Raw genomic sequence first — 23,903 nt, forward strand, 5'->3', positions numbered from 1 at the left:
TAAATGACTGAAAACTTCAGGATTTAAATTATGTAGGATTTAAAACAAAGACTGCTCATGGAAGTAATTGATTTATTTTTGTTCAGTATCGTATCTAATTCATTTCCGTAATATTCTTCAGTTAGTAATAATTCAAATAACTTTCAACTAAATACCTTAATTCTATACTACTCTTTGTTATTTGTAATGTGCTCTTATCTATGCACACTGCTAGGCTTTAAAACTTTGTATTCTTTAAGTAATTTTGTAGCTTTTAAAATTGTTTAAATTAGATTACCTATAACTGACAGCATGCCACAGTATGGATGTTCTTTTGTGCCTATAATCAGTGAAGTTTCTTGTAAGCTTTTAGGTCAGATAGAGAAGAACCTCTGTGGAAGTGGCCTTTTAATCATATTAATACTATGGACATCATGGATACTGTCTGGTTTTGATCGCAGTCTGCACCATAACCTCTGTGCAAGTTTTAGGGTTTTTCAGTTTTATTATTTCAAAGAGAATTGCATAAGTGCATGGACACCACAAGTTTGTGTTTAAGTGTAATGAAGCTTTTCCAAAAATCGTTGTATGTACTTCTGGGGACTTAGGCTGGTTATTATATGGCCCATGCCTTTAAGGCAATAAAGTTAGCTTATAATACCTTTCTCTTCCACTTGGTTGTCTGTTTCTAGCCTTTGACTGAGAAATTAACTTTTCTTGGTCTTACTTTCAGTGAATTGGTCCCAATACAGAAAATAATCCCTGAGCAACTGCTGGCTGTGTTGAAATAATAATAAAAAGTGATTCTGTACAGCCAATACTGAAAAATACGACTTCTTGGGAAAGCTTCGAGAAAGAAAAGATAAGTGTAATAGCACTCAAGCACTTGTAAATGTTTAAGTATATATTTAAGTTTTATACATGTTTAAATGTCCACGAGTGCTTGAATTGATTCTAGATGGCAAGAAGACGTCCAGGGATTTTTTGTAGGATTTCAATGTGTTATCTTTTTACTTCTTATATTTTGAGTAAGAAATTATTATGTATTGTTTAACTTCTTGTTTAAACCCGTGCGTTAAATCTAGATTTTAATATTATGATTTTGAAATGAAATCTGAAATTAATGTATTTTAATCCAACAAAACTAAGAAATATCTATTTTAATAATATTAGGTGTGAATTTGATTACGCTTTTTTACAGGCAAAATACTTTCACTGGGTTATTACTTAAGGAAGGAGGTGAAAGTATTTTCCTCTCTTGTTAAGAGTGTTTCCATTTTAGTGGACAGCTAAAACTATTTTAATTGTAGCTACTAAAAGTATTTCTTCCATAAATCAAAGAGTCATTTTAATGGACCCAATATTAGCAAACAAAATTCCATTAACATTCAATGTCATTTTTAAAGTATGAAGTTTCCATTTATTACCATTTATTATCTGGTTCCTTTAGATAATCCCCCCCTCTGCCCAACATTTTAATATGGCAAACCAAAGACAGCTTGTGTTGAGGTACTGTTCCACTGGCAGGATTTGCAGTTTCAGCCTAAGATGCATCCTTCCCCAGGCGGATTCCTTAACCTCTTTCCATTCATATCCTCTGGCTAGCACAAGGTTCTGAGTGTATCTGGTGAAGCAAATCAGTTCCTTAGCCTATGTCAGCATGCTGCAGCTATTCCAGAGCATCCAGGAGGGATAAAATGTCAAGTGAGTTATGTAGAGGTAACATCTTTTCCACCAGGAATTTACTGTGTCTAGTTTCAGAGGATACTGATGCTATATTGAGCCCTGTAGTGGTACATGAAACTATATGGCTATGTGCTGTTTGTTTTTCCCCCCTCCTTCAAGAAAGAAAATAATTTTTTTCTTCTTAGAAGGAAGGAAAACCTTAAGACAGTAAGTGTAGCTGGCTTTTGTTCAACTCAGTTTATATTCTGGAAAAAGTGGGCACAGGGATATGTCAGCCTTTCTGCATTTGGAAAAAGAGTAGCATACATGTCCATGTGGAGGGCACAAAGTCAGCATCAAATGGGTTAAGCTCACAACTTCTGAGGTCCTCCTCTCAAAAATTGGTAATGCTATTTCCTCCTTTCTGTCTGGCACTGTTGGAAGTTTTGTCATAAACAGAGCTATTGTTTCAAGAGTGCTTCAGTGGAGGAAATATTCCATATTTTAAACTGAATGGTTGGAGGAGACTGTCTTTTTCTGAACAACAATAAAACCAAATAAACACAAAATTCCAAACACACAGCTAAGCAACTTTTGATCTCGTATCAGAAATAAGTCAAGGCAGACTTCATTAAGCAATCTGTAACATTTTTGTTTTCAGCAGCTCCATTTACCTTGTGCTAATTTTCATCAGCATTCCAGGTAGAGTCCTTAATGTACTACTAACCATTATTTTCTCACCTAGTTTTCTCAGTACTGACAGATAATAGATGATCCTATTACAAATAAATTTGACACTGCATCCATGAAAATGTGAAAATTGGAGTCTCTCATCATTATTTAAAATATGTGCTCACTCACTCAAATGAGGTATAAGAGTCTACTTTGGAGATAAAGTAGGCCAGATTGCTGGAAAGGCTGCTTCAGTGTCACACAGGTTAATGCAGATGTATTATGTATTTATATAGCCTATAGGAGGATAACTTTTTAGCAAATCATTTGGACTGAATGTGCACTTGATCAGGACCCTCATTAATAACCCATGGCCATACTATTCTCATAGTGAGAAGTTACCTTTGCAGTCATAAAGATTAATTCTGGGACTGTCTATTGTAGTTTGGGAGAAAAAAATCCAAAGAAACAGATTAGTTATGGGTTCAGTGCTGAACAGAGATCTATTTAGAATTAGTCATAGCTTGAGATCATAGAATGATTCAGTGCAGATCCTGAACTGTCCCTGATGTTTTGATTAGAATAGTCTTTTTCAGCCACAATTCTGGAAATGGGGACAAGATGTTTTTTTCTCTGAAGGTGAGGATGTGTATTGCTTTTTCTTCTGTTGGTGTGATTTTTGCTAAAGACTAAGCTGACTTTTTGCTAAGTGCAGCAGATGAAGTGTCCGGAATGTGTATTCACGTGAGCTGCACCTCAGTGAAGCTCTCATGCCAGACTGTGACCTCTGCAAAAAATAGTGAAAATAAGCAACTTCTGGGTATTGCACCAGGCCTGCACTTTGATCTCAATTGCAGTAATCCAGTCAGAAACTGGTAACTAATGTGCTTCAAATCCTGCAGCCAATAGAATTTTGTGCAGTAGAGGAAGTGGAGAATTGGCTAAACAGAGCAATTGCATTTCCAGAGAAAGGCAACAAAGCTGGGTCTGAAGCACAGATCTTATGAGGAGTGGCTGAGGGAACTGGAATTGTTTAGTCTGTAGGAGAGGAGCGTCAAGAGAGATGGTATTGCTCTCTAAATCTCCCTGAAAGTAGGTTGGAGCGAGTTGAGTGTCAGTCTCTGCTCCCAGGTAACACTAATCTAACAATAGGTAATGGCCTTAAATTATGACAGAGGATGTTCGTGTTGTATATTAGGAAAAAATTCTCAGAAGCAGTGGTGATGCATTGGAACAGGCTGCCTTGGGAGGTGGTGGAGTCACCATCCCTGGAGGTGTTCAAGAGAAGAGTAGATGTTGCACTGAGTGACGTTGTCTAGTGCACTGACAGGCATGGGTTGATGGTTGGACTAGGTGATCTTTATTGATCTTTTCAACCATAATGATTCTGTGATTCTGCAGCTATGACTACTTCTACCTGTAACATTATTTCTGCTTTTGGTGGATCACCGGAAGACAGCACACTGGACATTCTTTGCAGCACAGACATCTTCAGATGATTTGTGTTGGACTGTTGTAAAGCCTCATTAGCTTCCACAGGCCTTGCGAATCTCTGAACATGAACCACTGCAGGTGCCACAGGGAAGCAGTGTTAGGCCTTTACTTGGTGTCATGCGCCTGTAGCATGGCATTGACACTGGATGGCTCCTGAGGGAGGTGGAAGTGCCCTAGGACCAATGGTTGCATGGGTCAGTTGCATGAAGGCAGTTGGTATTTTGTTTTTGTACTCTGCATATGGCAAATGATGGTCATAAAAAAGGGTGGTGAGGCACTGGAACAGGTTGCCCAAGGAGGCTGTGGATGCCCCATCCCTGCAGGCATTCAAGGCCAGGCTGGATGTGGCTCTGGGCAGCCTGGTCTGCTGGTTGGTGACCCTGCACGTAGCAGGGAGGTTGAAACTAGATGATCATTGTGGTCCTTTTCAACCCAGGCCAGTCTATGATTAAGAGGACACCAAGAAAGAATTTGGATAGCGATACTGATGAAATTTAGAGCTTGTCACTAGAAAGCATATCACCAGAGACCTGGAGCTATAGGGAGGATTTTGGACTAATTCTGTCATCACCTTCAAGGTCTGAGGGTGAAGCAATGGAAGTAAATGGCAGAATCCCTTCAGCTGGGGCATGTTCATTGTGCATACTGCCAGTGTGAAGAAGCAGATATGAGATAGGCTTATTCAGAGCATTTGATGACAGGATGCAGGACACTGCCTGGGGCTGTAAGGCAAATAACAGTAGTCTTCTCCATGGGTGCTATTTAATTTTTTTTCTTTTAAATGAATACCTTTCTGACTATGCTGGTGTTGCCTTGCAACGGAAAAGTAAGCTCTGTATCTCTGTAGCTGCTGAAGTCAGAGATGGTTTACTTTGAGCTGTACATAGGTGTTTCAAGGGAAGCACTGCAGTTTTTCGTGTGTAGTACTTGGGTCTCTCTAGATTCAAAGTATCATGAGGATGTTAGTAACTTAATGACATGAAATGACCTGCTCTCGTGCCTCAAGTAAGTACTTGCAGGAATACTGTCCGCCAAGTCTATTCTTCCCTCTACTCTGCACGGGTGAGGCCTCATCTGGAGTATTGGCCATATGTGGAGCATGTGTCCAGATGTGGAGTCCTCAGTATAGGATAGACATGGACCTGTTGGAACGTGTCCAGAGGAGGGCCACAAAAAGGATCTAAGAGGTGAAATGCCTCCCCTGCAGGGACAGACTGTGAGATCTGGGGCTGTTCAGCCTGGAGAAGAGAAGGCTTTGGGGAGACCTGAGTGCGGCCTGTCGGTGTCTGAAGGGGGGCTGTAGGGCTGTGAGTAAGAAGGGGACAGACTCTTCAGCAGGGTCTGTTGTGATAGAATGAGGGAAGTTGTCCCAGACTAAAATAAGGAAGATTTAGGCTGGGTATTAAGGAAAGGTTTTCGTTGATGATGTTGGTTTTTCTTGTTGTTTGTTGGATCGTGTGGATTTTTTTTATTTTTATTTTTTATTTTTTTTTGTGGTGGTGGTTTTTTACAGTAAGGGTAGTGAAGCAATAGAATGGGTTTCCTAGAGAGATGTTGGATGCTCTGTTCTTGAAGATGTTCCAAGTCAGGCTGGATGGCACCTTGAGCTCTCTGATCTAGCTGTGGGTGAACTCACCTGTTCACTGCAAGGGAGTTGGACTAGATGGCATTTAAAAGTCCCTTCCAGCGCACATAATTCTACGATTCTTTGAAGTCTCATTGATAAAGATAGCTGGGAACAGCTGGAGGTTGTACTGCTCTGCAGTCCCAGATTACATGATTACCAGGAAGGTAGGAATCCTATAGGGAAATGCTTTCCCTCACTCACCTTGCATGTCATCATCAGTCTATGGACTTTTCTTAGGAAAAGTTAGTTATCAGGCTACCAGGTGGTGGAAGTTTCCCAGCACTGTATGTAAAGAATCTAAACCCAATGTTTTTATGTAACTTAATTCTTAAATTAAATCTTGGAGCTCAATTTGAACAGCACGATTGCTTCACTCAGCTGAATAAATTCTGTGATAGTCATACATGCTAAAATCAACAGTTAACATCAGGAGAACAAATTCTTGCTGTGAATGAATTACTTCTTTCTCTAATCATTCTCAAGGACTCAAAAGTTTGATTGACAGTAACCTGCTCACCTCCCACACTTCCTTTTCTATCTTCACTTGCTTTTTTTCCCTTTCACTAAGGGAGATCTTTTGTAATCAGTCCGTTTATTTTTCTGTTTCTTTGGGGAGGACAAATCAAGCTACAGATCTTTTTTTAGTGTTGTAATTACAAGTTGGAGAGAATGGTTTGAGAGCTCCACCGTGCCAATGGGCTGCTGGTGGTCAGCTCTGGAAATCTGATTCATTGCTTTGGAAAAACAGTCAAAATCTGTGCCTCAAAGGTGTGAGCTTTTGAGCCTTGTCATCGTAATATTGATTTAGGGTGTAATAAAATGGGACTGCTGCTAAAGGATTGAGCAAGAGAAGTGTAATTAGTGCCAATCAACATGAGCTTATAGAAAATAAATCCTGTCAAGGTAACCTGATGTCTATTAGGTGTTTTTAATGCATTTGCATGTTTAGATTATAAAGGTAAGATTTGTTATTTATGGCTTCTACAAGACATTTGACTTAATAATGTAGTTTTGATTAATTTGATGTGGCATATGTGAGGGATGAAACTGAGCTTTCTCAGCTTCAGCCTTTTAAGGTTCATGTCTTTAAACTAGTTGTCCTAGACTCTCTCTGAAGTTGGTGAGGAGCAGAAAGAGTCATGGCTGCAATTGTGAGTTCACACCAGAGGAATGTGGTCTTGCAGGACAAAGCTTGAATGTCTTCTTCAGCAACTTGTGTGTATGCCTATAGGAGAGGCTGTGCTAAACTCGGATCTGACCCTCCTGCAGATGCTCCCAGAGTCTTGTTGGCAGTTCAAGGAGTGTGATGGTGGTTAGGGGTGGAAGAGCATGACTTCAAGCCACTGGGGTTTCTTGCAATCATTTATTACCCTAATCAAAGTGAAGGAAAGAACAGATTCAGTTGTTTCTGTCGGAAACTTTTAAGAAAGCAAGATACTTCAGTCTGAATGTAACAAGATTTGTTGTCTAGAAATGAAAGCCAAGAAAATTTGTGATAGAAAACAAAAACCAAATAGATTTTGACAGCAGGAATAATTAATCAGTAAACCTTTTACCAACGCCCCCGAGACATCTCTAGAAATTTGGTGATCGTGACTGGACTTTTTTTTCTTCTGAACAAGGCAAGAAATCGAGTCCTGTGCATCATAATTTCCAACAGGATCTGCCTAAGGCCACAAAGGGACTGCTGGGGTTATCTAGTCAGTAAATAGTGTGGTGGTCTCTGTGAAGAGCATAGGGCTCCCCTGCTCTGCGATCAAACTGTCATTCTGAAGTGAGTCAGAGAAAATGGAGACTGTAATTGGGGACTCAGAGGTGATGATACCTGTCAGTCCTCCTAGTAACTACTCTAAGTAGACACTCAAAAGCTTTGAAAACCTTCCGGAGATGCGGAATGTTGCTAGCTGTACCACACCATAGCAGCATTCTCACCCTGGCTATATTTTTTCCTCTTCCAGACTTCTTTGCTCTCAAATATTGCATAAGGATGTTGATTTTTCTTGGGGTATAGCAGTGTTGACTCATCTCATAAGCAAAACAGTTTCTTTGCTTTTTTGAGCACAGGCTGTTCTTGATACTGTGAGTTCCCTTTCCATTTTGCAGTATTAGACCTAACAGAATGAGTTTTTTGGTTTTTCCCTCCTGCTTGCTGTCACTGGTCCACTGTGAACAAATGCATTTATGCTGTCTGCAAACTTTTCATGTAAAAACAGAATTTTCTTTGGCCCTTCTTCTTAGAGCTGCTGTCCTGGCTCTCGCTCCTGCCTGTTCCTGTCCCAATCTCCAAGACCTCTTCCATCTACCAGCGTTCCCCCGGCACTACAGAACACACATGTTGTGGCTGTGCTCACATCACCCACTGTTCCTTTTGTTACCTGATTCCCAAGAAATATCGAAACATCTGCATGGGGCAAAACAATAGGTTTGTTCTATTTCTAAGTTCTCTGTTGTTTTATTTATTTTCAGAAAGATCTGGAGAAGGTCTTGAACCACAGGAAGTTCGTTTATGTTGTCAAAGCAGTTGAGTTCTTTTCAGCCTAAAATGCTTCAGTGCTTTTACTGATAGTCCTTCCAGCTGCTTCAGCAAAGCAATGGAGTTGGGAAGATATGTTAGTCAAACTGTCTAAAAGTTTCCAGCCTTTTAATTCCACTGCCTTCAAATCATTGTAGGAAAAAGTATTTTGCTAGTTTTTACTTCAATAAAGAAATAAAAAGCCTTTCAACAGATGTACTTGCCTATTACCTTCATCAAATCTCCAGCAAAGCCAGTGGACTTCAATGAGTCATGAAGAAGCTGACTTCACTTTAAGGAAATGTACCTCTTTTACAAGACTGTATGCATTTGTCTTCAAAGAAACCTCACTATTCAGGTGAACAATTTTGAACTACAATTGCAGATGCATTAGAACTCAGCATTCATTTGAATAAGCGGTCTTTTCAGCAGCCTTTTTTACATGTGAATATTTTGCATATCTCTTTTGAACTCTACACATCTCAGCACCTTTCCTTGAGCTTTTCCTGGGGAATAAAAATTAAATAAACGTAGAATGAGTAAGAAATTCCTATTTGCATCATCATTCATCTGCTTGTAAGTCTTGCTACAGAATACCACATAAATTAATGCTGCCTGGATAATGTAATTCTATGTTTAACATGGCTCAGGAGAAGGATAGTGAAATAAATTCTTAGAAGATGGGTTCCTAAAGTGTCTGTCTACATTTTCTTGAGCAACTGAAGGAACTGGGGCTGTTCAGTCTGGGGAAAAGGAGGCTGAGGGGAGACCTTATTGCTCTCTTCCAGTATCTGAAAGGTGCTTATAGAGCAGGATTTGGTCTCTTCTCACTGGTGACAGGTGACAGGACAAGGGGAAATGGCCTTAAGTTGCGCCATTGTAAGTTTAGGTTGGATATCAGGAAAAACTTCTTCACAGAAAGGGTTGTTAAGCACTGCAATAGGCTGCCCAGGGAGGTGGTTGAGTCACCATCCCTGGATGTGTTTAAAATCCGTTAGGATGTGGTGCTCAGGGACATCATTTAGCAGAGAGTTGTTAGGGTAGAATGGTTGGGTTGTGGTTGGACTCGATGATCTTTAAGGTCTTTTCCAACCTGAGCAATTCTGTGATTCTTTAGCAGCTTTGTTCAGGTGGGCTGGTGTGTATGCTTTAACTTAAAGCATCAGCCCAAGGACATCTGAAGAAAAAGATGGGACGTGATGGGCTGCTGATGCAGGATGTCTGATCATCCATGTGTATAGATTTGTCAGTGCTAATGAACTGTGATCTCTGTGTATCTTGCGGAGTTTTAAAGGATTTCTGAAAAAAAAATGATTGAATGTCTGTAAAGTATTTTGGCAAACTTTGCTGTAATTGCTCATTTCATTTCAGTTTGCAAAAATAACTTTGTTTATGATCTGATATTTTTAATAGCATATTTCACTGTTTCCATTTAAACTTCGAAGTGACATCTTTGTTTTTCCCTTTTTAAAGAGCAGCATAATCCAGATGCCTGTCAAAAGAGTTGTTGATGTAGCATTTATGAGTAATCCTTCTGTTTGAGTTTTTTGTTTTGTCAGAAATGTTTGCCAAGCTCTTATGAAGCTCCCCATGAATATTATTGATGCATATTTCCTTTTAAAGAAGTGATTAGCCATGCAGGAATTCAAACTGAACAGTCAGTCCTGAGGCACAAATATTTTCTCAAAAGCTACGTAGTGTCATAGGAGGAGTTAATTTGTCTGTGTAAGGGAAAAGAGGGGTAGTGAGCTAAAATTGTTCTCTTTCCCTTAACCCAACTGAACTCTTTGCTGAAGCAGAGGTCAGCATTCTAGTTTTGGAGACTTTTGAAGAAGTGTTACACTGCATAACCTCAGGGTTACTGTCAGTCTGTCTAAATCTTTGATGATGAGATGTTAATGGGTCCCGGCCTTCTTTTAAACAGTTGAGTGCAATTGCAAGAAATGTAAGAGGAAGTAAACATTGCAAGTAGTCTTAGGAATTATAATTTCAAGCCCAGAGCTGCTAGGCAGTAAATCCAATGATGGTGCCATTAAAATATTTATATAAATAACTTGCACATTAGGCACGTATAGCATTCTCTGCTCTGGTCATCCTTCTTGGGTGACAACTTGGTGGCTATTGCATAAATTCTTTCAGGCAGTAGTGATGACTGACAGCATTGCCAGGCTTTTTCCAAGCACCTCAGGATCCTCTCGGCTTGCAGATCTTCAGCAGTCTCCAGACTTCTCAGTGTTTTAGTTAGTAGTTAGCTGGTAGGAAAAAGAGTTCTGTATATTATTATCTAATAGATGAGGGTCAACATACACAATAGCATCATAGTATAAGGCTTTCATCTTTCCCTATAAGGATGATGAAGTCAAGTGGGGCTTTGAAAATACATGTATCTTTCAGTTTCAGCTCCAAATAAATATTACTTTTTGCTTCTATTGCAGCCTGTAGCCATACCCAGCTGCAGAACCTGCCTAGCTTCTCCTGGCGTCTCTAGTTGCTCCCTTTGCAGATCACTTTCTCAGTGTCTGGCAGTGTTATAACAGCAGGCACTCTGGAGATTTTCAGTGGTAGAGCTGGAACAGGTAAATACACCAAAGACAGTGGGACAGCACACCTGGTAGACCCCAGCCCATGCAGCACTGAGAGCATTGGGTGCATCAGCCCATCCCTCACTCCATGCCTGCAGGTTCTTACCAGCTGGAATTACTGCTAAGCGAGATGTTTGATTTTTCATTTGCCAGATATAATGCTGATAAGAACCCTCCTTTTACTGCTTACGAAACTGTTCAACCTGCTTTGTGTTTATATATTTTTATTCCCCCGATTTGCTTTCCTTTCTAACTTGCAAAGAGCGTGCTCCACTTGTGCTTCCCTCAGTTTTTTTCCCTTTCATTGCCTGCCGCCCCACGCTGTAGCATTTGGCATGGGGGAGGATGTTTGTAGGGCAAAGCAGCCTATAAAGGGCATTTTTAAAGCGCTTTCTGCTTCCCAGTTGTTCTGTAGCTTGTCTGCAGGGGCAGCCTTTTGTAGAAGATTTTTGCATGAAACCTTTTCTGATTAATTAACCTAAAATAATAGTCTCCGTGTCCTTGGTTTTCATAGAATCGTCCAATGCCTAAGGTGGGAGGGAAAAACCATCTAGCTCCAATCCCTCTGCCATGGGCAGAGTTGCAAATCATCAGATCAGACTTCCCAGGATCCCATTCAACCTGTCCTTGAGTGCCTCCAGAGATGAGGCACATGCAGCCTGTGCCAGCACCTCACCACCCTCTGAGTAAAAGATTTCTTCTTAACATCTAACCTAAAACTCTCCTCTTACAGTTTAAAGCCATTCCCCCTGGTTCTGTCACTATCAAATCATGTAAAAAGTTGATCCCTCTCCTGCTTGTAAGTTCCCTTCAAGAAGTGGAACAATGCAGTGCAGTCTCCCTGGAGCTTTGTCCAAGCTAAACAAGGCCAACTGCTTCAACCTTTCTTCATACAGAAGGTGCTCCAGCCCTTTGATTGTCTTTGTAGCCCTCCTATGGATCCATTTTATCCTTCTTGCTTTCCAGATACTTTTCTAGCTGTGAGCAAGATGTGGAAGGCAAGTGGTGCATGGCATCATTGCTGAGATGGATGCTGTGTGCTTTGCATCAAGGAGCTCAGAATCAGACCCGTGGGGTTCTTGGGCTGCACTTTCCAGGGCTTTGCATAATGCAGAATAAACAAACCCAGAGCTTCCATCTATTTTTTTTTTTGTCTTTCTGCACCAAGAAGCCCACTGCTTCAGCAAGGAAAACATTCTTCTTGAATTTTGCCAGTTCTTACTCAAAACCGTTGTATTTGCTCTGAAGTTTTTGCCTTTCACTCTACTTTTCCCTGTATTTTGGAAGCTATTTGACATGCTCGTGGCAGTTGTATCATGGTAGGCAAGTGCTTGCTAATGCTCTCCTGCTTGCTTTCTTATTTTCCCAGTTATATAGATGCTGCACAAAGTAAGGCAGATCTCTTATTTGCCCCAGGAAGGCTCTTTGATTTTTCCAAGTTTCCTTTCATTATGGTATTGAGTTGCTGAATGTTGCTGTTTGCTTTATATCGTGAGGATGCTGTTTAAATCTGTACATTTCTCACACCTTATGCAACTCTTGGTAGATAAGCTGGTCTGCTCGATTGCCCTTTATAGGGCATCTGTAACGCAAAGCTCCGAAATACAGTTTTGCTGCATAAGGAAACTGTTTTAACTTGGTATAATGCAAAGTCATTCTGTCCCTTACGGCTCTGGCATTTGGATACTTATAATTCACTTCTTAAAGCTCAAGTGTGATGAGGCAGGATTTAAACTGAAGGGCTTGGGGAGTGGGGTCTGAAATGGCATCATTGCAACCAACTGGCTTATAAGCTAGGCCAACCAGAGCAGTGACAGTTTCCTTAACTGCCTCCAGTGATTTGAGCCAGAAGGTCAACCACATCCCTCTCTACTTAGCCCTGGTGAGCTTACATCTGAAGTAATGGCTCCAGTTCTCCTCAGTTCAAGAAAGAAAGGGATCTTGTAAGAGAGAGTCTTGTGGAAGGCGCAAAAAAGATTGGGGCCTGGGCATCTCCATTGTGAGGAAAGGCTGGGACTGTTCAGCTTGGAGAGGAGAAGACTGAGATGGGTCTTATCAACACTTACAACCATCTAACAGGTGGAAAGTCAAGAGGATGGGGCCAATGGTACAGTTTCTTTCAACAAAGATGCAAACTTGCTTTTCATTACCTAGGTCTTTTAAGCCTAAGGCATCTCTGATCATTACATTCATTCATGAAGAAGCTTCTGTCAAAGTGGGTGGGTTCACACCAGTTTCATATACCATGTAGCCTCCTGGTAGTTCTACCCCAAAGGACGAGCTGCTGATATCATGGAAGTTGCTACAGTGATGGAGTATCTGAAGTAAATGTCTGGTTTCCAACAGGTTACCTCTAGTCATTTTAATTTAGAAGCTTAGGTGCTGCATAGGATGTATGGTTTGCCCATTTTGAGGTTATCAGGCTGCTAATGGATAAATTGGGCTGCTGCTGTAGGCCTTTGTAAGGTACCTTCAGCTTCATGAAATATTGATACAGGGAAGTGAGGCTTTATCTTCAAAGCTAGCAAACAAAAGAGAACACCTCTTGGTGTAGATGCTTAAAGCTCCTCACTGTATGTCTGTCTCTTTTACTTTCAGCATTCATGTTAGTAGTTCTGAGCTGACTGACAGGTGTTCTCCTCTCTCCGCCTCACTTTGAACTGCAGTTAAGTTTTGATAAGATCAAAATCCTGTCCTATTAACAGCCAGGCTTTTCTAAAGCAGGGTAGAGAAGGCACCCGAAGCCTAGTAAATAAAGTAAATAATGTATGTTAAACAGTAAAGACCATTAATCCTTTCTTTGTGTCGTCCCAAGTAATAATTTTGACTCCTCTTTGGGACTGCGTGTCCAGGAGTAAGGAAACAGATTTTGAACCTAAGCCCGTCTTTGTGTACCATTTTCATGGTGACGGATTATTCCCTTTCTTGCTCCATTTTCCTTCTGAGCTTTTCTTCAAACATCCCGTATCCAGCTGTGAGGTCTGTTTCGCTTTTCCCTATGGCACTTCCATCTAGAGTCTACAGTCACGCTTTGTAGATGTTCCTCGTGTCTTTCACTTTTGAGGTAGGAAAGAAAAAGATTTCCTTCATGTGAAACTGCCATTGGTGTACCAGACTAGTCCTCTTCCTTATCACAAACCCATTTTATTTTATGTTGGGTTTTTTTTTTTTTTTTGGTCAAAGGTGGTTCTTCAGTTCTGCAGAGTCTGTGCTTGCTCTTGAACAAGTCCTGAGATGGCTTTGGGAAGTGGATGTTTCCCTTGGGAGACCTTCCATGTTATTGTGGCCCAGTGTTGCCCTTGAAGAGGATGGGATAACTGTGATGTGGTGATTCACTACGCAAAGGAGAAATTACTCCCTTGAGTTTTTTCTGTCCTTTCCATAAACTTCTCCGTGAAAACAGTGATCTTTCTGAAAAACAGGAAAACAAACCAAACCAAAAAAAAAAAAAGCTGTTATTTTTGTTGGAGCTTTTTCAGGCAGTTCATGCAGAATTCTTTAAGCGTGTCGCGAAAGTCAGAAACACTCTGTTGAAATGTCTCAACAATGTGTTTGAGCAGCATTATATAAATGAATAGACCAACTATTTGGAAAGCCTAAACTCCAAAATGAGTCTAACCCTGTAAACAAAGCAGCTAACGAGGAGAATGCAGCTCTGTATGACAGAGAAGACAGGAATGATGGGGATAATGCAGTCTAGACACTTCTTTTTGTGTGCCTTCTCAGTCCTTTCGTGTGCTTGTTGCTTGTATTATCATGCTTTGCATTTTTGAGAGACTAACCTTGCAGCTGGCTACTGCTTGGGAAGGAATCTGCTTTTTCTGCATGAAACGAGGACTGAAAATTGTAAATGATTTTGTCTGTTTGCTTTTAGAGATTTCTTTTGGGATGTCAGCAGGCCCCACTTTAAACTTGTATCTTTTTTCCTTCTCTTTGTAATGGTACATCATGAACTGCAGTCAGCTCTCATTACAGGTATTACAGGTCATTTGTTACAACATGAGCTATTTGATCAGCTCATCAAGCCAGAGTTGCTTTATGCTTCATTTACAGAATTATATAAGCATCTATCAGTTCTATTAAACTCTTCCGAAGGAATTTATCATGGCCCAATGGAACTCAGGGCTTCACAGACCCTCAAAATGACCTTGGATGCGTTGTGTCACTCTTTGGTGTCCTTCTCTTTCCTGTTACTTTACCACCTTCACCATCCCTTTGAACCATGAGCTTCTCAGTGCTCAGCCAGGTTTGGACTTTCACAGGGGACTGGCTGATTACTTTTCTTTCTTTGGTCAGGCTATTGGAACATAGTAAGAGTCATGCAAATACTCTGTAATAATGTACTTGCAGGGCAGGGAGGTGTCCTCCAAGAGGTTTTGCATGATAAACTTCCAACAGCTTGCAGGTATGGTAAGTGATATTGCTCTAACAAAGCAAAATATGTAGTGTTTTAGTTACACAAAACGTTATGTTTATATAAAACAAAGAAGCTTAAGCTGAGGTTGTGAAAGAGAAACATTTTGGTTTCTTTGGAATGGTTTTAAACCGAGACGGGAGGTGTAGGTTAGATCTTAGGAGGAAGTTCTTCACCCAGAGGGTGGTGAGGCACTGGAACAGGTTGCCCAAGGAGGCTGTGGATGCCCCATCCCTGCAGGCAGTCAAGGCCAGGCTGGATGTGGCTCTGGGCAGCCTGGTCTGCTGGTTGGTGACCTGCACATAGCAGGGGGTTGGAACTGGATGAGCATTGTGGTCCTTTTCAATCCAGGCCATTCTATGATTCTACGAAACCCTGATTACAGTGAACTTCCACTGAACAACGGGAACTTAGAATTGGCTTGTATCAGCTCATTTATTCATCTGTGTTTCTCATGATTGTAAGAATCTTCTTCATAGGGCCAGAAACTCCAGTGCTAAAAACGTGAAATCAATAGGTACTGTTATGCCCACTTAAAAATAAATAAATAAATATTTTATTGATTTGCAGATAATGACAGCACTTCGTTCTTGCAGGATTACATTCCACTTCCCGTCATGGAGATTACTCCTATATATATATATTAGATGTGAGATGGAGAATGTAGGTATAAAACTGCTTTGCTTTAATGAATAGTCATTTTATCCTGGGCACTAAAATGAGATATATTTCTTTAAATTTATCTCTTGGGATTATTTTTATTTCATGGGCAAACCCCGTGTTACCAAAGACTTAGAACGCTATTAAACTTTTAAATAATCTTGTGTCGCCTCATTCTTGCGAGTGCTTGAACTCGTCCTCTCTTTGATAGCAACTAATTAAGCAAAATATCGTGCTCTTTCTGCTCTCCTCCACGTCCTTGATTAGAGGGTTAACACTGTGTTATCACGGGTATTAGATGTTCTTTACTAAACCCTAAGAATCCAGCAGCACCGAACTCCCCGTGCTTCATAGCAGATTTCTGTCACCTTCAGAGGATTAAATTCTCCATGCCGATCATGGTGGCATGTACCATCTCCCATTCTGCAGCTGTTTTTTTTTCTTCTCCTCTAGCTCATTTAAAGGCTATTCTTACAAAGCCTAGGTGACTTCATCTTTGTGTATTAACGTAGTTTTCCTCTTTTTCCTAGGTAATCTGGCTTCCCAGAAACCTCCTGCTAAATGCAAGGATTTGCTGTCCTGTTTACTGACTATTACACCTGAGGCTGATTTTGATACACATTCTGGATATCATAGGGTAAGTGAGCAGTTATCTGTTCTTTTTGCATTTTAATTTTCCTTTTATCTGTCTTACATGAGCGTAGTTTGGGTTATGCATTCAGTGACTGCAGCAAATCCCTGTCAGAGCATGTGCAACTGTGTTACACTGGAAAAAGAATGTAGGAGACTGAATGCTAGTGCTATAAACCTGATCAAGGGTATATGCACTGGGTTGTGTGGCTGCAAGAGGGAGTAGAGTTCATCTCCACAGGCTCAGAGGTTTATATCCTACAGAACTGCAAAAAGCTGTAAGCCACTTTGAGTGCTGTGATCGCTTGGAGTTTTAAGCTACAAAATATACTTATATGTTTGTATTACAAATGAAACATTCTTTATTATATAAACACGTTATAAATACCAGTGAAGTTTGCAAAATTGTGTGTAGATTTAAAAAAAAAAAAAAAAAAAAGGCAGATTAAAGGTTGCTTAGTTTTTCCTAAAAAAGAGAGAACTGATTTCCTCTCCTACTCAGTTCTATTACGCACATCAAAGTGGAAATGTAAATATTGACTTCATCACTGAGTGACTCCCATAGGACTTTTTACCTTTCAGCTGCTAGGGGAAAGTGTAGCTTGGTGGATGCAGATTTGGGTTTTCTATTTTTGTTCTTCCTTACGGTGTTGATCCTCTGCTGCTGCCTTCTCTTTCAGCCTGCTGCTTTACTCATCATACCCCTTTCCTAGCTTCTTTTCCCAATCTTCTTTGTGTGTTTCTCCTTGCAGAGCTAAGCCTGACCCTTGATGCTATATGACTGCTCTCTTGGCATCCTTTGATCACATTCTGGCTTCTGCCAACTAGATATTTAGAACTGTTGGTTAATTCAGGCTTAAAAGTGCCTCTGGATATTGTCCAGTCTGACCTCCTGCTCGGAGCAGTGTCTCCCAGGTTGCTTAGGTCTGCATGCATTTGAGCTTTGAATATCTCCAAGGATGGAGATTCCAACACTTCTTTGGGCTCCTGTTCCTGTTTCACGATCTCATGAAGGATGTTTTCCTCATCTCTCATCGGAATGTTCGTTATCGTAGCTCCTTTCTCGTATCTCTCCATACTTTCAAGAATAGGCTCACTCTCTATACCATACCGTTAGGAATTGGAAACCGTAGTGTGATCTCTCTCCCCTCCTTCATGCTTTGTGCTCCAGCCTCCAATACCCTCTATCTACCCTGGAGAGCTCACAAGTGTTACATGGATGGGTAGGACACCCTCCCCAGGCTTGCTGGCTGTCCTCTTGCTAACACAGCCCAGGAGTGGTGCACTTCCTATCTGCGTTAAGACCACCAAGTCCTCTTTTCTTTTTTTCTTCTCTAATTTTAATCAGTTTAATCTTTCTTGCACACTGCACAACAGTTGTTGTGTTGCTTGCTGTTCCCTCTCGATGTTTCTTGCTGAACACCTCAGCATCCTCAGCACATCTGGATCATAACCTTTCTGGCCTCTTCCCGTAAATAGGTTTGTAGTACACCCATGAAGACTGTTTATAAAGTGTATTTCCCTTAGCAACCAGCTTACAGATTTCAGAGCAGCTTTGATAATTTAAAAATGCTTCTTAATTCCTATCATTAGTTTGTTCATGGTAAAACAGGAAATTGTGTGTATGCTTGAGTGTGTATAAGTATGTGTAGGGAAGTTTATTTAATCTCTTTCTCTGTGCTACCAATACAATATCATAAATAGTGTATGTAATAACAGAAAAATGAAATTGTTACTTGAAGTTGAGTCTGAATTTTGAATAAGGCTTTTATTTTATATTCCTTCTTTGTTCCGGCATGTGTTTGTAATACTGTAAAACTGAATACACCAACAGCTGTAATTGTCTTGCAGTTGTATAAAATGTTCTCTAAATAACTTTTTTTTTTAAATATCCCTCCCAATGAATACAGTGTCATTTTTTGCTATCTTTTCCTGGGGTGTATATGTTGTGAGATGCCCTTGTTCATTGCAGGGGAGTTGGACTAGATGGCCTTTTACGGTCCCCTTCCAACTCAAATGATTCTGCCCCAGCTTTGCCTTGACTCACTGAACAGATGGTCCTTGGAGAAGGGAGCTGTACTCCAGCAGGCTTTGCTGCCTTATTCATTTATAAACGAGCAACAGAAAGGAGCAGGAGGACATCAGAAGTTCAATGCTCAGACCATAATTATCAGTGTAGCCAGGGTGGCTGGAGCTCAAAAGCAAGTTCCTTCCTTTAAATCTGCTGAGAAGGGGAAGAAAAGAAAGCAGTAGGCAGGCAGGAGGAGTACAGAGGGTTAAACATACTGAACTGGGGAAAAACAGCAGAGTGGAAAATAGGTAAGCGAAAAGTAGAGAGGAAAAAAAATAACATGGGAAAGTGGATGAAGATTTTAACTTGCAACATAGCATTTTGTTTTTAATTCAGAGCAAGATTGTCCAACTGATGAAGAAGTACTTACACTAGAGCAAGTCTTATGGTGATGAGTGACAGTTTAATTCACTTTCTGTGGAGGGGAACGTCTAGCAAATCTGGCTTGATATGTTGCAGCATTGCACAGTTCAAATCAGTACAAAATGCTGAGTCTAGTCTTAAGCTGAATATCAGCTTATTGTACTGTTATTGTATCAGATTATGGTATTTCTGTGGGTATTTCTGGTATCATGTCTGTGATCTACTTGGGAGGGGAGGGTAAAATGACAAAACTAACCAAGCAACAACTCTCTTCTCTTCATTGGAGCTAATTATCACAAGTAGTTGACATATGTAGTTGGAAATGAGCTGCCCTCTGTGTCCAGGCTACCTCATCTAGGCTTCTGCTGTGGGTTGAGAAGCCGTTCAAAAGTGCCTTGGATTCTTGGGTGGACTTTGTTTCTAGAAATGAGCTGCCCATAGGAGTAGCATGCTTGTCTGTCTTACCCATTTGAGGATATTCCTAGCTCAGCCACCCCTCTTAAGACATTTTAACTTGCTTGTTCTTCTGAAGAGTGTAGAAGGTATTTATGTATGTTGGCCATAACTCTATACAGCTTGACAATCACATACTGTTGCAATCTCTGTGTTCTAACTAGGGAAGTATTTAACCTCTGTTGTTTCTGGCTCAGAGTAAATCGGCTTTCACCATATGCAGCACCTCATATGAAAATGTGTGTGTGTAGGGGGGGACGGGACGGTGGGGAGGGAGAGGAATCTGAAATGAAAGGAAGAAGTTGAGAGCTGTTACCATGATGCAGTTATTTTAGCAGCAGTGGTTCTCTCGGCACAGCAACTTGATTGAGTGTTTTCTGAGTGTTTCTTACAAGGAATGAGGGTCAGGAAGGTATGTAAACTTCAACCAAGACCTCTAACGACCACACACATTTAGGTGCTTGATTGTGTTTTGCTTTTCATATTTTGTAGCTTTAGGCGGGTTATAGCAAAGATTGCAGTCTGTTCCATCCCACTCTTTTCAGAAGAGAGCAAGCTGAATGAAGTAGTTGTTTTTACTCATGCAAGTCCAGAGTCGTACTTCTTGTATGAATTTCTGATAAGCTTTGGGATGAAGCAAAGAAACCTAAGAATAATCTCACTTGTATCTGTATGATATTCCTACAGTAACTTAGGGGAGGACCTCAGGAGGCCACCTTGGTCAACCTCCTGCTCAAAACAGACCAGCTGCAGAGTGGAGCAGGTTTTTCAGTGCTATGGTTGTGTCCAGCTGAATCCTGAGTATCCGTGAGGATGGAGACTCAGCAGCCTTCATGGACAGCCTGTGTTGATTGGTAAAGCACTCACTGATTTTTCCTTCCTCATACCTAATTAGATTTCCCCTTACTGCTTGTGCCTGCTGCATCTCCCTTTACTGGTTGACCACCACATCACTGAAAGTGAGAGATCTGAGAGATGTTTTTATAAAGAGCTCAGATAATGTCTGTCAAGCACCTGTGCATAGGGAAATCTTTTTTGTGTATGTTTCTTTGAGTCCATGTAGCATCTATTCTTTATTCTATTTTTTACTTTTGCTTATTCTTTCTAATGTGGCTCTGATTTAAGTGCTCTGTCAGGGTGCAGGGTGGAGGGGGATATAGGCAGTGTTAGTGCTAACATCTCCATAGGCACTGACAAAAATATCTCTGTTCCTCTCCGCCTATAGATGATGCATGCCAGGTAGGCTGGAATTTACTCACAGTGCTTGGAGTTTGGTATTGTTTTTGTTCTGCCACATCCACCTTTGTGCCTCAGCTTCCATGCCATTAAAATAGTGATTATATATTCTTATTCACAAGAGTGCTGTTAGTTCTACAGTAACTGTTAAATGCTTTTAGCTCCTTTGGAGAAAACTGCTATAAAAAAGGCAAAAATACGTATGTTTATAGTATAAAACACACGCCCATAGTTATATGGGGATATGTTAACTCCATACTCTTAGTAGGCTGCTTTTAAACCAAAGTATACTTTTGTAGTGTGTTGTGTTACCATATAAATTAGATGCTTTTATTCACATCGCTTGTTGGAAGCTGAAGGAGATGTACATGGGGGTTGCTAGGGCTCCCTCATTTTTCACTTTCAAGACTTAGAAGTAGAAACAAAGCTTAAAAACTTGTGATTCTTTTAAAAATTAAGTCTTTTCATAGAAGTAGTTAAATATTTTTTTGTGAGCTCTAATAATAATGAGTTTTTGGTGCCAGGATGAGCGATAATTGCGAATGGCAAGAAGTCATCAGAACATTGTTGCTCAGATTGCAGATTTTATTAATCGTGAAAGAAATTACTCACCTAGAAAGGCTATTTTATAAGTGCTCATTTGCATGAAGGCTTACTCTCTATATTATTTTGCTTAAAAAAAAAAAAAATCCCAAACTTTGTTCTCACCTTCAAAATCTTGATTATTTTGTTCTTGCCACCCAGTTTGCAGTAATGTCATCTGTGTTCCTGCTTATCAATGCCAATCTCATTTTTATCCCTTTTCTCACAAATATATCTAAGTACTTCTTGGATTTGTTCCAACGACTGAGTTCCATGCATCTCTCCTGCACACGTCTTCCATAGTTAAACAAGATGTTGATCTTTAATGAATGACTTCTTAGGTAGATGTGTTCTTTGGCCCTTTACACGGTTCAGACCTTATTAGGTGCTGGGGTTCATGGATGTAAATTACATTTCCATCCATTTTTCCTCACTTTTTTTACATTGTTTTCAATTTGAATCTTGACTTAAAGAAATAGGATGTGTTTAGTCAACAGAGGCTGCCCTGTGAGCTTAAAGCAAGGCACATACTGAAGTACCTCTTTAATTGGGCTATTAGTTGGTAAATTCTGTGGTGTATGGGTACAGCCCTTGCATGCTTCTGTTACAGAATTCATATACAGAGCATTCCCATAGCGTGAATATTCAACGCTTACCTGCCTTTTATTCCTTATGCTGAAATATTAATACAGGCAGTGATTTTGCACCTAATCCTGTGGAGATCAGGTGTGTTTAAACCATCCTACTGATAATACCCTGCATGCACCCAAGCCCTTTTTGAAGGATCATGCCTCTTTGGACCAAGCTGAACACTGACAACTTTCCTTAATTCAGTTGCATCTACAGCTCCTGTTGCTCAAGTGCTAATGGGCTGCCACAAGGAAGGCAGTGGCTCTGCCCCACAGAATCACAGAATGGCCAGGGTTGGAAGGGACTTCAAGGATCATGAATCTCCAACCCCCCTGCCACATGCAGGGCCACCAGCCTTCCCACCTAATGCTAGACCAGGCTGCCCAGGGCCCTATCTAATCTGGCCTTGAACACCTCCAGGGATGGGGCATCCACAACCTCTCTGGGCAGCCTGCTCCAGCATCTCACCACTCTCTCTGTAAAGAATTTCCCCCTGACATCCAACCTAAATCTCCCCCCCCTCAACTTAAAACCATTTCCCCTCATCCTGCAGTTATCAACTCTTTCAAAGAGTTGATTCCCCTCCTGTTTGTAGGCTCCCTTTAGGTACTGAAAGGCTGCAATGAGGTCACCCCGCAGCCTTCTTTTCTTCAGGCTGAACAAGCCCAGCTCCTTCAGTCTGTCCTCATAGGGGAGGTGCTCCAGTCCCCTGATGCCACTGGGTCTCATAGGGGAGGTGCTCCTGCCCCTGGCTGTGTCGCTGGGTCTTCACTTCAACCTGTGGGATGTAAACTGTGAGAGGGGAATAAAGCTGCTGCTACTCATAGCAAAAGCAATTTCAGACCCACAAGTAGAGAAGTACTTTGTAGAATCATAGAATGACTTAGGTTGGAAGGAGCACCAAAGATCATCAACTCCCCTGCTGCAGGCAGGGCCACCAACCTCCACATTCAATACCAGCCCAGGCTGCCCGAGGCCCCATCCAACCTGGCCTTGAGCACCTCCAGGGATGGACGGGGCATCCACAGCCTCTCTGGGCAGCTGTTGCAGCACCTCATCACTCTCTCTGTGAAGAGCTTCCCCTGGACATTCAATCTAAATCCTCCCTCCTTGAGCTGGAAACCATTCCCCCTTGTCCTATCACTGTCTACCCTTGTGAAAAGTTGATTCCTCTACTTCCCTGTAATGCCCATCATGTCACAGCTCTCTTCAAACTTTGCCAGCACCAAATTGGCTTTTTCATTGCATAGTCTTTTTCAGGACCAGATTGCAGATGGCTCAGTAGCAAAACAGATTCAGCCGTGGAGGATTCCTGTACTCTGCCAGTCTCCGGGCTATAACTTTAAAATACAATTTCACAATTGCTATTGTGGACTTCTGAGTCTGTTTTCTAAACTAATATTTAAATTAAGCCCTACCAATTCTGGTCTCAAAGTTTGCTGTTTAATCTACAGCATATTTCAACACAAAATTATGCAGGCTGAAGTGAAGACTGGTGTATGGTAGTGGAGCAGATTCTTCTGTTTCATGTATATTTGAAAGCTGAGAAAGCTTCTGCTGAAGTCAGACGACACAGGCTTGTCAAATGTTCACGAACGAAAAGATGGAATTAATTTGCAGTATCTCATTTGCCATCTTGAGTTTTGTCATGAATTTCCCCTACTAGGCAGCCTGAAATGCCAAATGAAAAAGTGTTTTAGTGAGAGATAATATAATATATTAAGAAAATGTTATTGATCACAATGTGCTTTTACTGGAAGATGACTTTTTCTGACCGGAACACAAGGGACTTTGCCTTGTTATGGTAGAAAAATATATTGTAATATGCAAACAGGATTATTGTTAAGGTCAGAGCAACTTTGTTTTTACATTCCACTTCCCCTGGAAGCAAGCTTCTCCACAGCAACGCTGTCAGCTTGGCTGGGGTAAGAACAATTTCAGTATACAACTTTGAAAAAAGGGTTACAGTGTCTGCTTCTTGAAGGAAGGAAACGAATGCTGTTCTCCACATCTCCCAAGGTCAGGACTTGCAATTCCTGTACTTTGCAATAGGCATTACTGTAAGCATTTATTATTATTTTTTTTTATGATGGTAGACTGTGGTCCGGTGGTTCTTTGCGTTTTTAGGTTTTTGTTGCTGTTGCTTTTTAATGGTGGTTGGTCAGAATCAATTAAAGCACGTTTTCTTATCCTGCACGTGTTAATATGCATACGTTACAGACAGAAGAGTTGTCCATTTTGGTTTAGAGTGGCTTTCACACACAAGGACTGTGAGGCACTTAACTTTTATGTGGGAAGATTAGCCAAGTGGAAGAGTCTGTGTTGTTCACAGA

At 40.9% G+C, this 23,903-nt stretch overlaps 1 protein-coding gene across 4 annotated transcripts in view; it reads left to right on the forward strand.

Annotated features, from left to right (window-relative positions):
• KLHL29 (kelch like family member 29) overlaps positions 1–23,903 on the forward strand; it is a 403,358-nt gene that overhangs the window by 53,452 nt on the left and 326,003 nt on the right. For all 4 annotated transcript variants that reach the window (XM_090136444.1, XM_090136441.1, XM_031595907.2 and 1 more), the window contains exon 2: positions 16,136–16,242. The gene's annotated coding sequence lies outside the window, so the exon portion shown is untranslated. The remainder of the gene's footprint in view (positions 1–16,135; positions 16,243–23,903) is intronic.

The sequence above is a fragment of the Phasianus colchicus genome, chromosome 2 (assembly GCF_987193195.1).
Source record: "Phasianus colchicus chromosome 2, bPhaCol1.hap1.1, whole genome shotgun sequence".
NCBI classification, from domain to species: domain Eukaryota; kingdom Metazoa; phylum Chordata; class Aves; order Galliformes; family Phasianidae; genus Phasianus; species Phasianus colchicus.